General features: G+C 48.0%; 1 protein-coding gene across 5 annotated transcripts in view; it reads left to right on the top strand.

Moving 5' to 3' along the window:
• LOC142993127 (receptor-type tyrosine-protein phosphatase delta) overlaps positions 1-13,415 on the top strand; it is a 297,399-nt gene that overhangs the window by 99,403 nt on the left and 184,581 nt on the right. For all 5 annotated transcript variants that reach the window (XM_076143781.1, XM_076143778.1, XM_076143782.1 and 2 more), the window contains exon 5: positions 11,523-11,598. The gene's annotated coding sequence lies outside the window, so the exon portion shown is untranslated. The remainder of the gene's footprint in view (positions 1-11,522; positions 11,599-13,415) is intronic.

Below are 13,415 nucleotides of genomic sequence, written 5' to 3' on the forward strand. Positions count from 1 at the left end.
TAACTGTGAATAAGGTGTGTGAGAAGGATGTATGCAAGAGTGAGTGTTCCTGGTTTCATGGTACTATCTGAAAAATATTCAGGGTTAACTTATGAACCGCTTTGGGGCTCTTAGACAGTATCCTGTTGCTAAAAAACCCAAAGTTCAACCTCTTTAAAAGCATAAGTATCAATTATACACACTCCGGAACGCTCAAATTTGATAGACAAAAGGGTTATCCTTCAAAAAATACCATTCAAACTTTGCTGCATGATTAAGTCGAGGGAAATATTCGTCCCAGTGTGTGTTCCAGAAAGCCCCCAAAAGGTTGGCTGATATTCAAATGCGGTGATTACCGAGCCGGCGCAATCACACCGCATCCAGGTATTTATAAAGCCACTTGTTTTAACAGCGTGATGGGTCTTTATTATTATGTTGGAATCACAGAGCATCAAAGGAGAAAAGCGAACCTCAGGGAGAGAAGGAGGGGAGGGAGGGGGGCGGGGCTTTGCTTCCCCCCCCCCCCGCGCTCCGCAATCATGCAGAGGCAATCACCGGACCGAATGGCAGCCACTATGGGCGGTCACCGATGTCATCACAGGTCTATAGGAGTCAAGTGGATGAGTCAAGAATGCATCAGCGGGCTCTCTCAAAAGTAGTATAATAGTATAGTATTCTTCTACATTTTCTCTACAGGCGGTATTATTAATGAGATGTATAAGCTGCTGTAAAATGAAGACCTTTTTGTCCCTGGAGCACAAGTTATTGAATTGGACCGACAGATCTGGAATGGTGGGAAAGCTGTTGTGTGTAAACAAACGTTGGAACTCATCAGCGACTCGGATGATGAAACAACAGAGCAATTTACCTTAACTGGTGTCTTTCAATGCCTGATAGAAAACATTATGCCTCTTTGCTTTTTGCATTTCCTACAAATGGCTCACCGTGCCAGCGTCGGTCACAGTGTTGCTCATCATTCCGCTCATAGGCAGTGGCACCGTAAATCAGCAATTACACAGCTTCAGTAATCAGAGGAGAAATTGAGTTTGTCACCTGCATGCAAACTACAGATGATTTTACAGAAACACAGGGAACAAAACACGTTTAACACCGCAGGACTCGACTGTACACACTTTGAGGTGCGATCTGACCGATGACGAGACTTGTGGGAGCTGAGTAATGCCCTGCAAACTTTAATAAGGTTTTCTAGCACCACCTACTGGCGGATTTCCATCAATCAGCTCGTCCAAAATCCAATTTAGCACATGAGCTCTATGTTCCCTGTTCATAACGATACTTCCTGGCTGTTTTGAGGGTTATAGGCATCCAAGTCCGTCGTAAAATGGCAGCTTTTTGTTCACAAGTGTAAATAAAAGGTGGCAAACAAGAAGGTTGGTATTTTCCGTGTTTGAACCAAGGTGAGAGAAACAGCATGAGTGTCCAAACAAGTACAGATCATTTTCCTGATTGCTTTCCATTCTAAGACACGGCTTCATCTGCGTACTTGGCTCAGAGCCGCCGATGCTGTTTGATATGACTCCGACTGTCTCGCTCGTCTTTCTCGAAAGCAAACATCTCTTTTTTGGCCTGTAGTTCTGGGAATTGTATCTTCCCAAACCGCAAAAATGGGTATTTAGTTGCATTTTGTCCCGTTTGTTGGCGGAGGATGCTGAGGAACGCACCGACTGTCGCAGAACTGCCTGTTCAGGTTCGCACCCTCCCTCAACTCCCCTTCACCCGCTGTTCCTGCACAAGTGGAAGTAAACACCACATCGTGCCCTCATCCTGCTCCAGCTTTGACATCTACACAAATGCCAAAGTGCCTTTCTGACTAATGGCTCCCATGAGGCTGCCAGGAGCCGCCGTGTCGTCGTTCCCTCTTCCGCTTCCTCAAATGTTGCAAATAGAAGAAGAGGGCAAACCCAGTTAATAATCATCGCCCTCGTTCTCATCAGTCTGGACGATCTCAACGCAAATCCTCTCCTCCGCTATCACCTGCAAACATCACACTCACTTTCACACACACGCACGCACACACACACACGCACTAACGCACACACACATATATATTGTATGTACGCGTGTCTTTGCTGGAAATAACAGCAGCAGCACAATCAGCAAAGCCATTTTTAATGAGCCTTTTCCCCTCGTCCCATCTATCAGAATGGAATTAGGACAACGCTCAGGCAGGAAGGGGAGGGATGCTCGGAGAACGGGGGCACGCGGCGGCAGAAGGGAAAAGTCTTCATTAAGGATGGGGGGAAGGAGAGAGAGAGAGAGGGGAGTGATGGAGGGATGCTTCTCTCTTCTTCTCGCTCCTCTCTTTTTCTCTCTCGACCTGAGCGAGGGAGACAAAGTTATGCCGGTCAGAGCTTTTGTTATTCCCAGCTAATCCCTCATAGCTTCATTTCATCAGGTTTGGCATTTGGCTACCCGCATTAATTAGACATGCGGACGGGACGCCGCGTTAATAACTGATGCATAGTAGATAATGAGACAAATCGCCGCCATACCCTCGTCCACCATGACGACGCCGCCGTCTCTGTGAGCCTCTAAACAGCGCCCATCTACCTGCACCCAGATTCCATTTATTGATGAATCGGGCTGTTTGTAGTGGCAGGCGGCGATAAAGTACCGTCTGCTCCTCGGCCAGATAAGTGTGTTTTGGTGGCGATAGTTTGAGGCTTGTTCTAAAATGTCTCTTCTGTCTCCTTCTTTATTTTTATCTCCGCTCTCCTCCCTAATTTCTCTTCCCCCCCCACACTTTCCACCGTTTCATCCCACCTCGCCGTTGGTTTGCTCTCACTCCATCTCACCTGTCTTCCTGTCTTTCACCACCCCCACTCCCAGAGGAGAGTGAGAGCTCCCTATCTCCCTTTTGCACGCTCTCCTCGCTTTTGAGTCTCCTTACTCCCTCCCTGCTTCGGCGAGTGGTCCCCTCTCTCTAATATTCATTCACACTCTTCTCCTGCATCTTGACCAGCTCTCCTCCTCCTCCCTCCCTCTCTGTGTGTGTTTCCGTCTGACAGTACCACTTTAAGGTTACACCCCACGCTTTAATATTCTGTCTCCCGTGTTGCCTTTGTCTCCCCATCCTTCCTCCCTCCTCCTCCTCCTCGCCCTCCCCCTGCTGCCCGACCGACTCCTTCTCAGCTCTTTTGTTAGTCAGTGCCATGTGTATGGTGATGACCTGACACTCCATCACAGCTGCAGGCATGGCAGGGATGACGTCCTTGACCTCAATGTCTGCTCAGCTGTAGGAGCACATTCTTCATCTTTACCTTACTGATGCTGGCCTCCCACAAACCTATGGGAAAAAAAAGGGACTGACTTTGCTCCCGTCTTCCCACCGTCTCCTTTCTAGCGTCTTCCTCTCTGTCCCGTCGTCCCTATTGGACGAGGCACGTTGACAAAACCTACATTCTTATTCACAGCCTTGGGGGAATAGCTGCAGCAAGAAAGGGTCACACACACACACACACACACTCACAACTCTGCACGCCGGAACTGCTCAGAATTGCGCTCAGCATTCCGACAGAGCGATTGGAGTGCCTTGCCAAAAGGCACAGGGCTTCCTCCCGCTGAATTTCCCCATCCTCCTTCCCTCCGCCCTTCTCCTCCTTCCCCTCCGCCTCCCTTAAATCCTCCTCCCTCTGCTCTTCCCATCTGTCCTTCGCTGTCACACATCAGGAGCGTGTCACAGAGGATTCCAAAGATGTCAGAGCGCAGAAACACAATCTGGTTATTCAGAGCTTTATTGAGCCCTCCCTCGTCTGTGTTCCATCTCCGTCTTAATGATCCTGACGCCTTCCTCAACCTTTCTCCCTCCGTGGTAAACAAGCGATTACACTTTTAAGTTATTCAATCGGGTTTCTCTATAGTATAGTAATGATTCCCATCTTGGCTGAGAGCTGAAAATTCCCTCATGTAACTCCTCCTTTATCTTTAAAGTCTCAAATCCCAGAAGCTCAGCCCGAGACTCCTCTGCGGAGACTCGGCACCAAGAGCCAAATCTATTCCAGTCAATTCACCAGCCAGGCAAGTTGCCATTAATTCATGCCACGATCTGACTATTATTAGAATTCCTGCCTTATGTAACCATCAAGGGTGCAGCGTTGCCTGCTGAGAAGAAAGATGGGATGCATACAAAAGCTTTTATTTATACGCTTCCTGTATTTACTCTCCTCTCTCCATGTTTTTAAAACCCAGCGAATCAAAAGGAATGGATGCTCAATAAACAGTTGCTGTGTGTGAAATATTCAAACGCTGTCCTATTTGCAAAGGCTGGAGAGAGAGAGGGGGGGGGGAGAGAGAGAGAGAGAGAGAGAGAGAGAGAGAGAGAGAGAGAGGAGAGAGAGAGAGAGAGAGAGAGAGAGAGAGTGAGAGTGAGAGAGAGAGAGAGAGAGAGAGAGAGAGAGAGAGAGAGAGAGAGAGGAAGATAGAGACGCTCTGCCACTGCCATCACATGTTTGTTATGTGATATAAAAAGAGGGGGAGCGGCAACTCCAGAGACCTCATCCATAGATATTATGCAGCGAGTCCAATCTTTTTATAGCCAGTGTAAACACATTGGATTGCTGCATTAGAATCAACTCCCAGTGTTGTCAGCCGGTAAGATTTAAGCAGAGGATGTGTCACGTCTTCATTTACACAGGGTGGTTAACCTGCGCCGGATGAGGGACGGGGAGATTTGTGGCGCATTGCTGAGGAAGCTTGGGTGTGTGTTTATTTAAAAGCTGTGTGTATGTGTGTGTGTGTGTGTGTGTGTGTGTGTGTGTGCGCTCCTACACCTGTGTGCAGAGGAGCGTGGCTGTGTGTGTTTGTGTGTTTTCAATACCGAGGCTGCCAGACGGCTGCTATCTCCGTGAGTCAGACGGGCGGGCGGGCGAGTCGAGGCGGGAGCGGCGGCGGCGTTGGGGCCCTCGTCGTTTTGAAGTGCTCCTCTCTCCCGGAAGTTCGATCCGGCTGGAGGATATCTGTCATGTTGTTCTAGCTTTGTGATTTACGTACGGCGGAGGGTGTTATTTGTTCTTATTTACCGTCAACGGGTCAAGAAACAAGCTGCGTGTAGCCAACCAGTAAAAGCGGCTGAAACAAATGTGCTTGGCCTCACTGTGGAATCCTTACCTCCCCCCTCACTCTCTCTCTCCCTCTCTCTCTCTCAGAAGTGGGCCAATGCCGTTGATGTAGCCCAATTCTTGACAGGACATTCTTTATCATCTATCCCCCCTCCCCCTCCACTGTAACCCTTTGGCTATACTGCTGGATGTGCTCTGCCTTTTTTTTGCCAAATCTGTGATTCTGTCTCTCTCTCTCTCTCTCTCTCTCTCTCCTTAGAGTTTTACTTATTTTTCCCCTCCAAAATGTTCCTGCAGTCTTACACCAGTCCTCCATTTCCCTCCTCCTGAAACCTCTTATCGCACCTGTTTCGCCTTGATCTTCCCGTGCTCATCTCCTCCGTATTGCCTTGATCATCCTCCCTTCCGCCCATCAGTTCTCACTCTCTCTCTCACTCTCACTCTCTCTTTCTCTCTCTCAAACTGCATCTGCACGGCCTCGTCTGTCAGTCTGCGCTGGAACGCCGCTCTTTCATTTGTTAATTACAGCCAATCTCTCGCACGTTATTAACACGGCTCCTGTGAGATCCAGCCAGGCCCCAGGCCGGTCGGAGTGTGAGGCCAATAGGGGGAAGAAAGGATGAGAATGGAGAGACATCGGTACCAAGAGAGAGAGAAAGAGAGAGATAGGGCATAGTGTGCGGAACAGAGAGCCTCGAAAGTGATTCAGCCATTGCTATTCATGCCCTCCTTTTTGCAAGAGGGCTCATGTCACGAGTATTTTAAGTGCTCTCCATTCCGTTGTTCTCCTTTAATCCTGTTAGATAACTCTCTTCCTCCCTCCTCCTTCTGCCTCTGTCGGTTTTCTCTTCTTTCCTCCTCCGCTCCCTGCTGCCCACTCAGCAAACTGCGAGCCTGGTATGCTCTCTGCCACAAGAAAGGCTAGAGTGTGCCTCAACGAAGAAGGGAAAAAAAAGTGGAAGAAAAGAAAAAAAGAGGGAGCGGCAACCAGAGTAAGAGGGAGAGAGCGCACGAGGGAAGATGACAAAGATGTGTCGGCGCCGCTAGGTGCCGGAGAAAGCTGCTGGCCGGCGTAGGCTCGTTTGTTACGAGGAGGGATGAGCGTGGACGCCGGCCAAGGCGGCGGCGAGTGAGTTGTGAAGTGGAGCCTGTAGTTAAGACGCCGGGACGGACACACACACAAACACACTGTGTACTTTCACCTGGGTCTCCAGTCTAACATACGTGAGAAGCATAAAAGTGTTCTGATGTTGGAATCTCAGAACAGAAGCATCTTTCTCTCCCCTGTCAGAGAGATAAGAGGCTCTGCTGCGTGCCAAGTAATAGGTGATGCAATGTGTCAAACCTGCCCTGTAACGACAACGCAAAGCGGGCCGTCCTCAGTCAGCCTCCGACGGCCCCCACCTCCTCCCCACGGCCCCCACCTCCCCCCCACAGCCCCACCCCACCCCCCACCTCTCCCGGTCACCGCTTGGCGCAGGTACGGCTCGGCGGTTCCTTCGCTTTGGATCCTCGCATGGACAAAAATGGGTCACACGCCTGGAGAGGGAATTTGTCAGACCAATAGCACAGACTAGTGGTGAATGGTAGGAATTGCTTGTAAACTAGATACACTACTCCTGTATGTGTGTGTGTATGTGCGTGCTGTGAATGCATTGGAGCAACATTCATTCAAATCCCGTCACCTCTCTCTATCTCTGTCAATATGGAAAGTGGATAATCCTTTGATAAATCGTCAGAGCATCGGCGCCGCTTGATCATTACCCCCTTTATTTGAACGAGCGCTGCCTTCATTCCTACCCCGGCCGGCCCTATGTACTTACAGATTCCGCCCCTTTTCTCCTCGCCGCCACAGAAATTAATTCGGCAGGAAGAGGCGATAGGAGGGGCCGGGACTTGCGCCGAGGAAAAATTTGCATGACCCAAAAACGCCCCGGCTCCCTTTCAACTCCATAAATCACAGGGATGGAGAGAATCCCCCCGACGCCTCCATTCTTTTGTCCTCAAAGGTGATAAATTGATCCCCGGTCGCCTAATAAGCAGAGGCACAGGGCGGCCCCAACTTCCTAAAGATTTATGCGACGACAAGTGGATTTATATTGGAGGAAATGTGAGCGATCTGGAGAACAAAATCTATTTACTTTATTCGTCTTCCCAGCACTCATGAGGGTGGAGATAGGAACTCCTCAGGGAGACCCGGGGGTGTGCGTGACCAAGGAGTAATGCATCAGGACAATAGGAATGGAGTATGTGTCACCAAGGCGATGAATGTGATGGAATTACCTGGTTTTGATTGATGAACAAGTGCGACCAATTACAAGGAGTTTCAATCAATGTGAATATGCCCGCTGCCTTCAAATAGGTCACAATCCAACGCCAGGTTCCGTAGCTTGACTTTGCCCCTCTCTCGTCTTTATCAGATCTAAAAACAGATGTGATCGCCGGGAGAATCGACGTGACGGACAAGGACGTGTTTTGAGATTTGTCGGCAGTCTCGCGGAAACAAAGACGAGGCGAGAGCGTGGAACACAATCTTAACAGCCGCAGCCTTTCGCCAGACATAAGAGAAACCTTTTAAGGCAACTCAACCAGTCATCCTAATGACGTGAGGTGATATGGTGACAGGAAAAAGCGCTCTTTGAAGAAGATGATCAATGCTATCATCTTCTGCAATGCTGACTGGAACAGGGAGAGAACAGAGCGGCGTAGAGTTTCCCTGAGAGGCCCAAAGGCTGAGGGAGCGACGCAACCTTCCCCCCCTTCTCTTCCTCCCTCCTTCTCTTTATCTAATTCTTCCAATTTAGCCATAATGCATCCCCCCCTCCCCACGCCGTCCCTGCTCCTTCCTGTTTCGCACTTGGTTTCATCTCTCCGTCCGTGCATCCTTCATCGCCAAGCCCCATCCTGTCCCACCTTCACACCGTCTACAAGTCACCCTCGCCCCCCTCCCTGTGCGCCGACGCCGTGGTTACCCTGTAGTGCTGATGATATATTTGAGTGATTACCATTACGCACGCTGAGCTGATTAGAGCAGCCTCAGGAGAGGAGCGCCGTCCACGTAATGGAAAGTTTTCAGCGCCCCTTTGACATATTAAGAAGCCCTTTGATTTGAGACGGAAGAGACTTACCGCAGCTCCTCGCAGTCCGACGCTCGTCTGTTTTTCTTCCTGGCTTCTATTCACACGCCGAGGCTTCCATCACACCTGGCTCCCCTGTTGACAGTAAATCACAATGCTCAGTGATAGAAAGAGAAGTGATACACAGAGGGAGACATGAACGGAATACAGGGGGGGAACAAAACGACACACAATAACAAATATTACTTGTTTGCGAGGGACAAAAGGGAGATGTTACAACTCATCCCACACTCAAGTGCTGCTGCCACTTAAAATGCAAAAAGTTGCTATACAGCATTTGGATCTGTATATCTCTGAGTTTTGATGGGCACATTTCCCATCCTGGCGACATCAAACCTAATCTCAAAGATCAAACCCGCTGCCACTCAAAGCTTATCATCTTTCAGTCGCGTGATGCCAATCCTGAATACATATGCGATGCACTGCATAACATTCCATCAGAGGGAGAGGGAGAGAGAGGAGGGAGAGAGGGGGTGGAAAAAAAAAAAGGCTGATCGCTTCCCAAATGCTCATTTTTAGCCGGCTTGTTTGGGAAACGCCGCGCCAGAGCTGAGCACAGAGTTTTTGACACAATGGTGTCAAACTCGGAACTGTGATGTTCCGCTCGCTCGAGTGAACAGCATCGCACCTGCCGGCGACGTGCAAACACACACACACACACACGCTCGCGCACGCACACGCACGCGCACACACACACACACACACACACACACACACACACACACACACACACACACACACACACACACACACACACACACACACACACACACACACACACACACACACACACACACAGGCGGGCTGTTATCGGGCCTGTTTGGCAATTAGTGCGCTTGGGAGTGTTGAGAATCCTAATGACACATTGTTTCACGAGGAGGCTTTCCGGAAGGTGGCATATGGAATGTGTTGGTGCTGTCAGGAGGATTTGAGAGATGTTTCCTTAATGCATCAACGCTATAATTAATAAATCATTGTATACGTCTGATTTGTAAGTATTGGCTATTAGCACTTCTCCCATGTATTGACGGCGATACTGGTGTCCAATTATCTCTGTAAACAGAAGAGTTGCTGACATTGTTGTTGGTGTTTTGTTTGACTGCTGTGCTGCTGCTGCTGCTGCTCTCACAAACCAGCTAACAGATGGGAGCCTCACTGTTTTCCGTGTCACGCTTTGTCAGAGCTGTAATGAAGTCCGTTCTTCTTTTGTAGCGTTTGGAAAAGCTCACAAACATCAAAATCGACATGTGGCTGTCAGCATATGAACACTTGATAGTTCCATATCTATCATATGAAGCAGCAGACTGGACCATTGAGCCGTTTGTCTGAAGAGTTAGATGTATTAACACACTCCAGATACTACAATCAAATGGTTTAGCTCTGTAAATGTACATTTTTAGAACATATGAACGCCCAGTCGAAGTGTAAAAGATAGTTTGGTCAGTACGATGATGTTTATCCAATCAAATCAATCAAACAGCACTTAAAATTCAAAGTACTTTCCATTACAATTGATAAAATAGTAAGTTTAAGACACACTAAAGGGTTAAAAATGTATTTAAGAAAGGGTTAACCAAGGAAACCACTAGAATAATGCTTGTAAAGATCAACCAATAAGAGCAGAGCAAGGAAATGTGTGAAAAAGATAGAATTAATGCCATAAAGAAGGAGATATGTAATGATCTCAGGTGTACTTGGAGCGCTGGAGGATTGCAGACGCGCTTCCTTTTGTCGCAGCTTTGAAGCTCGTTTCACATTAAGCGTTGCAATAAACCTAAAGTCTTACTGTAGCCTGCCGTAACAACAGTCCATTTCCTGTGTTTGTACAAGCCTGATGGCGCCATTATTCCCCTGCTTTGTCAGCTAGCAGCAAAGTGTGCAGTAAATTATCCTCCGTTTATGACTGGGTGTGATCTTCCCGGCATTCTGGTTGGGTTTTTTTCCTTCTGAATGCTCCCACCTGACTGGCCTGTGGGAAGTGATGTTCGGAACGGATGAGCAATGTCTTCACCTCCACCTCTACGTACCGGTGTTTTTTACGAGCGAAGCAGCTGTCTCCATTGGTTACCGTTCGGGGGGGGGGGGGAGTCGTGAAGGTGTCGATTTATTTCCGGAGTGTCGCTTGGAATGCTGATGGCGGTACAGGCCTAACTCAACGGATCCACCAAATCCGTGGCGGATAGGACACATGGGTTATATCCTCCATCACATTCCGGCTCTAATTTGAGGTTTGGCACTAAAACCAGAAATATGAACCCATTTTAATTAACACAAGAGCACCTCGTACATCGATTACTCCAACTTTTCTCACAGCACTTATCTTGCTTTCTAAGCCACCATTGTTAAGTTATGGGCATTTTAATTGCCGTAGACGGGGTCCATTAGCATAGCTTCTTGGGCGGCCGTTGCCATGTTTCTCTAAATCATTAAGCTAATTATACAAGCTAATTAATCAGTATGCCGGGAGAGCGGACTGCGTCGGGAGTCGTTGCTCTTTGTTGGCTCGCGAAATGAAAGGGGTCCATTTTTAGATTGGGAAGAGTAAAGGGGGTTGGGCGGAGGGGTGTGTGTGTGTGTGTGTGATCTCATAAGTAAACACTGCGTCGGCAAAGGGAGAATTTAAAAGGAGGGAAAACGTTTTGGCATCTGTCGGGCAAGCAAATGCAAGACGTGGTGTGTGTGTGTGCCACCATGTCCGACATTCAGTTATCCCACACAGAGGGAAGATCTGTCAATCACCTCAGTCATCGAACACTAGCAAGCATGAGTTTCATTGCTATTAATAAGTCAGTGGGCCCCACCTTGGTCTTGGCAATTTGTGTATGCAAACATGACAGACTTAATATTGACTTCTATGTATGTGTGTGTGTGTGTGGTGTGTTTGCAAGAATGAGCAGGTCCTCTATGCTCTCTGACAGGATTTTGGGTCCCTTGATGCCCTATTATTTTACAGGCATCAATTTGAATACAACAGTTGACAAAATCAATTAAAGTTCTTCTCTGTCTAGGTGTGTTTCATGCACATAAGGGTGCGAGTCACTGTCAGGAATTATTACTTCCAAGCGGACCCAGCGCCCCGCACGCCTGTCTGGAGCGTGTGCGTGGAGCCGCTGTCAGCATCCGTGTCGGAGTCTATTTTTGCCGCTCTCATTATGCGGAGCGGGAAAAAGAATCACCACCTCAAAGCCTGTGAAGCGCATTTGCAAACCTGAGGGGACGACGCTGATAGCTGAACAATGCAGAGCGGCTGCAGCCCAGCTCTGCACGTCCCGCTCCGCCCGCCCGCCCGTCTAACCCATCTCTTGTCTCTGTCTCTTTCTCTCTGCAGGGGGATTCAGAGGAGTTCTCTTCTTTCATCACTCTTGTCCAAGGAGGCAGCAATCGCAAACGACTATTCCAAACGGGTAAGATCCACATACAGTACCATTCAAACACGAGGCCTCCCCCCCTGGCAGTCGCTCTCGCTCCATCCCTGACCCCCAAATCCTCTTTCCAATGATCAAACACCCTACTCAGCCAAACCGTGTAAACGTCTGCACACGATTCAATGCACAATCAGAGTAAATTGCTTTATTGGATACCTGACATTGCCTAAGGATCGATGCTGGACAAATATTGTACCGTAGTTACAGTATCAGAGGTTATTATAGGTTATACTAATCACATTTCCTTTCCATCTCGCTTTATTCAGCAATTGCAGAAACAGCAGTTGCAGAAACACATTGATCACATCGTTGTTTTGGCAGCACTGACGCTTTTAATTGGTTGAGAGAAAGCTTCCCCCTCTGCTGTGCTTCACAGTGACACGCAAAAAGCAAGCTAATGGTGCCCTCTGGAGTACGGGGATCTATACTGCCGCTGCTGCTGCTGCTGCTGTTTTTAGAAGACCTCCATTTTCACAGCTATATTTGGGTGGATGACTCACCCACTCACAGTTTAGGCTGTGAATTAAACACAGCGTGGAAGCTCCGTCGTCACATTTAATGTTACATGTTAGCCGCACCGCATCCTGCCTGACTCCACCGCATCGGTGTGTCTGTGCGCCTGCAGGTTAACGTACCCTAACATTCCTCAACACGCCCAAACAACTTCTCAAAAGCATATTCAGTTTAAAATAACATCTCAGCTCTTTACTTTCTCAATTCTCACTCACATAGTTTATAGTTTTGTGAAAAAAGGCTTTTCCTCTATTTCACATTCTTACTAGGAGCCTCAAATAAAGTCCCACGTGTGTTAAATAGGTAAACGTGCTGGGAGGCAAATGTCGCCTCTCACTCAGCTCGTTTCCCTCCCCTGCATAAAATGTCCTCCGTCCCCCGTGGCAATTACTTTGAAATTGTGTCGGAGGGGGTTCAGGTGGCAAAGTGATTTGAATTAGAGATGACGGCTACAAATGTGATTTCGGCGGAGAGGCAAGACAACAGTTAAGTACCGAGGAGTGAGTGAGACTAACTTCCCCGTCTGAACTATTGTAAATGACAGCGGCAGATTGGTCACAATTGCGGAGTCTTTCAGCGACCGTGCGCCATTACAGACCCATTAATGCCGTTCAGCTCAAATGGAATCATCCGGTTTGCCTTTTAACACCATTTTAATCATTTCTGAATGATTGTTTCTGCCCCCTTAAACAGCGTGGAGATGCCCCACACCTGTCAGACGCTGTTGTGTTATATAAAGAATTGATGGGAGCCGCAGCTAACCTGGTTTAGAATCGCAATGAGCCCAGAATCCATAGAAGTTTGTAAAAAGCCTGCTTCCCACAAGAACGTAACAAGAAACGAGATGTTGCCTTCGCTGATAAAAAAAGATGAAGTGCCAGAATCCATACGGCCGGCCTGCTGTTTGGAAGATGTGCAGATAGCTTTATGCTGCCGGATCTATTTATATTGATATACTTCTAAACCCCTGAGGAGAATTTTTGCCTCCATTCTGCAAGTTTGGACAGATTTAGGTTCTCTCCCAGTGAGCAAAAGTGGATGAATGGAGTTTTAACATTCAGACTTTACGCCTGGAAATCCCCTTAAATATGATGTGCTCCCACTTACGGTTAAGTGTGTGTGGAATAACTCAATCTGAGAGTAAAATTGTTTGTTTAGCCCTAAATGTTGCTCCTTTGTCCCCCTGTTAGAAAATTACTTATTCTGACATTTATTGTTTAATCAACCTGTCCTCTAACCTGGTAAACAAAGTTACATTTGAGACAATAAATTCATTTTATTAT

Source organism: Genypterus blacodes, unplaced genomic scaffold (genome assembly GCF_046128005.1).
Source record: "Genypterus blacodes isolate CSIRO-AG114 ecotype Tasmania unplaced genomic scaffold, CSIRO-AGI_Gbla_v1 ptg000027l_1, whole genome shotgun sequence".
NCBI classification, from domain to species: Eukaryota; Metazoa; Chordata; class Actinopteri; order Ophidiiformes; family Ophidiidae; genus Genypterus; species Genypterus blacodes.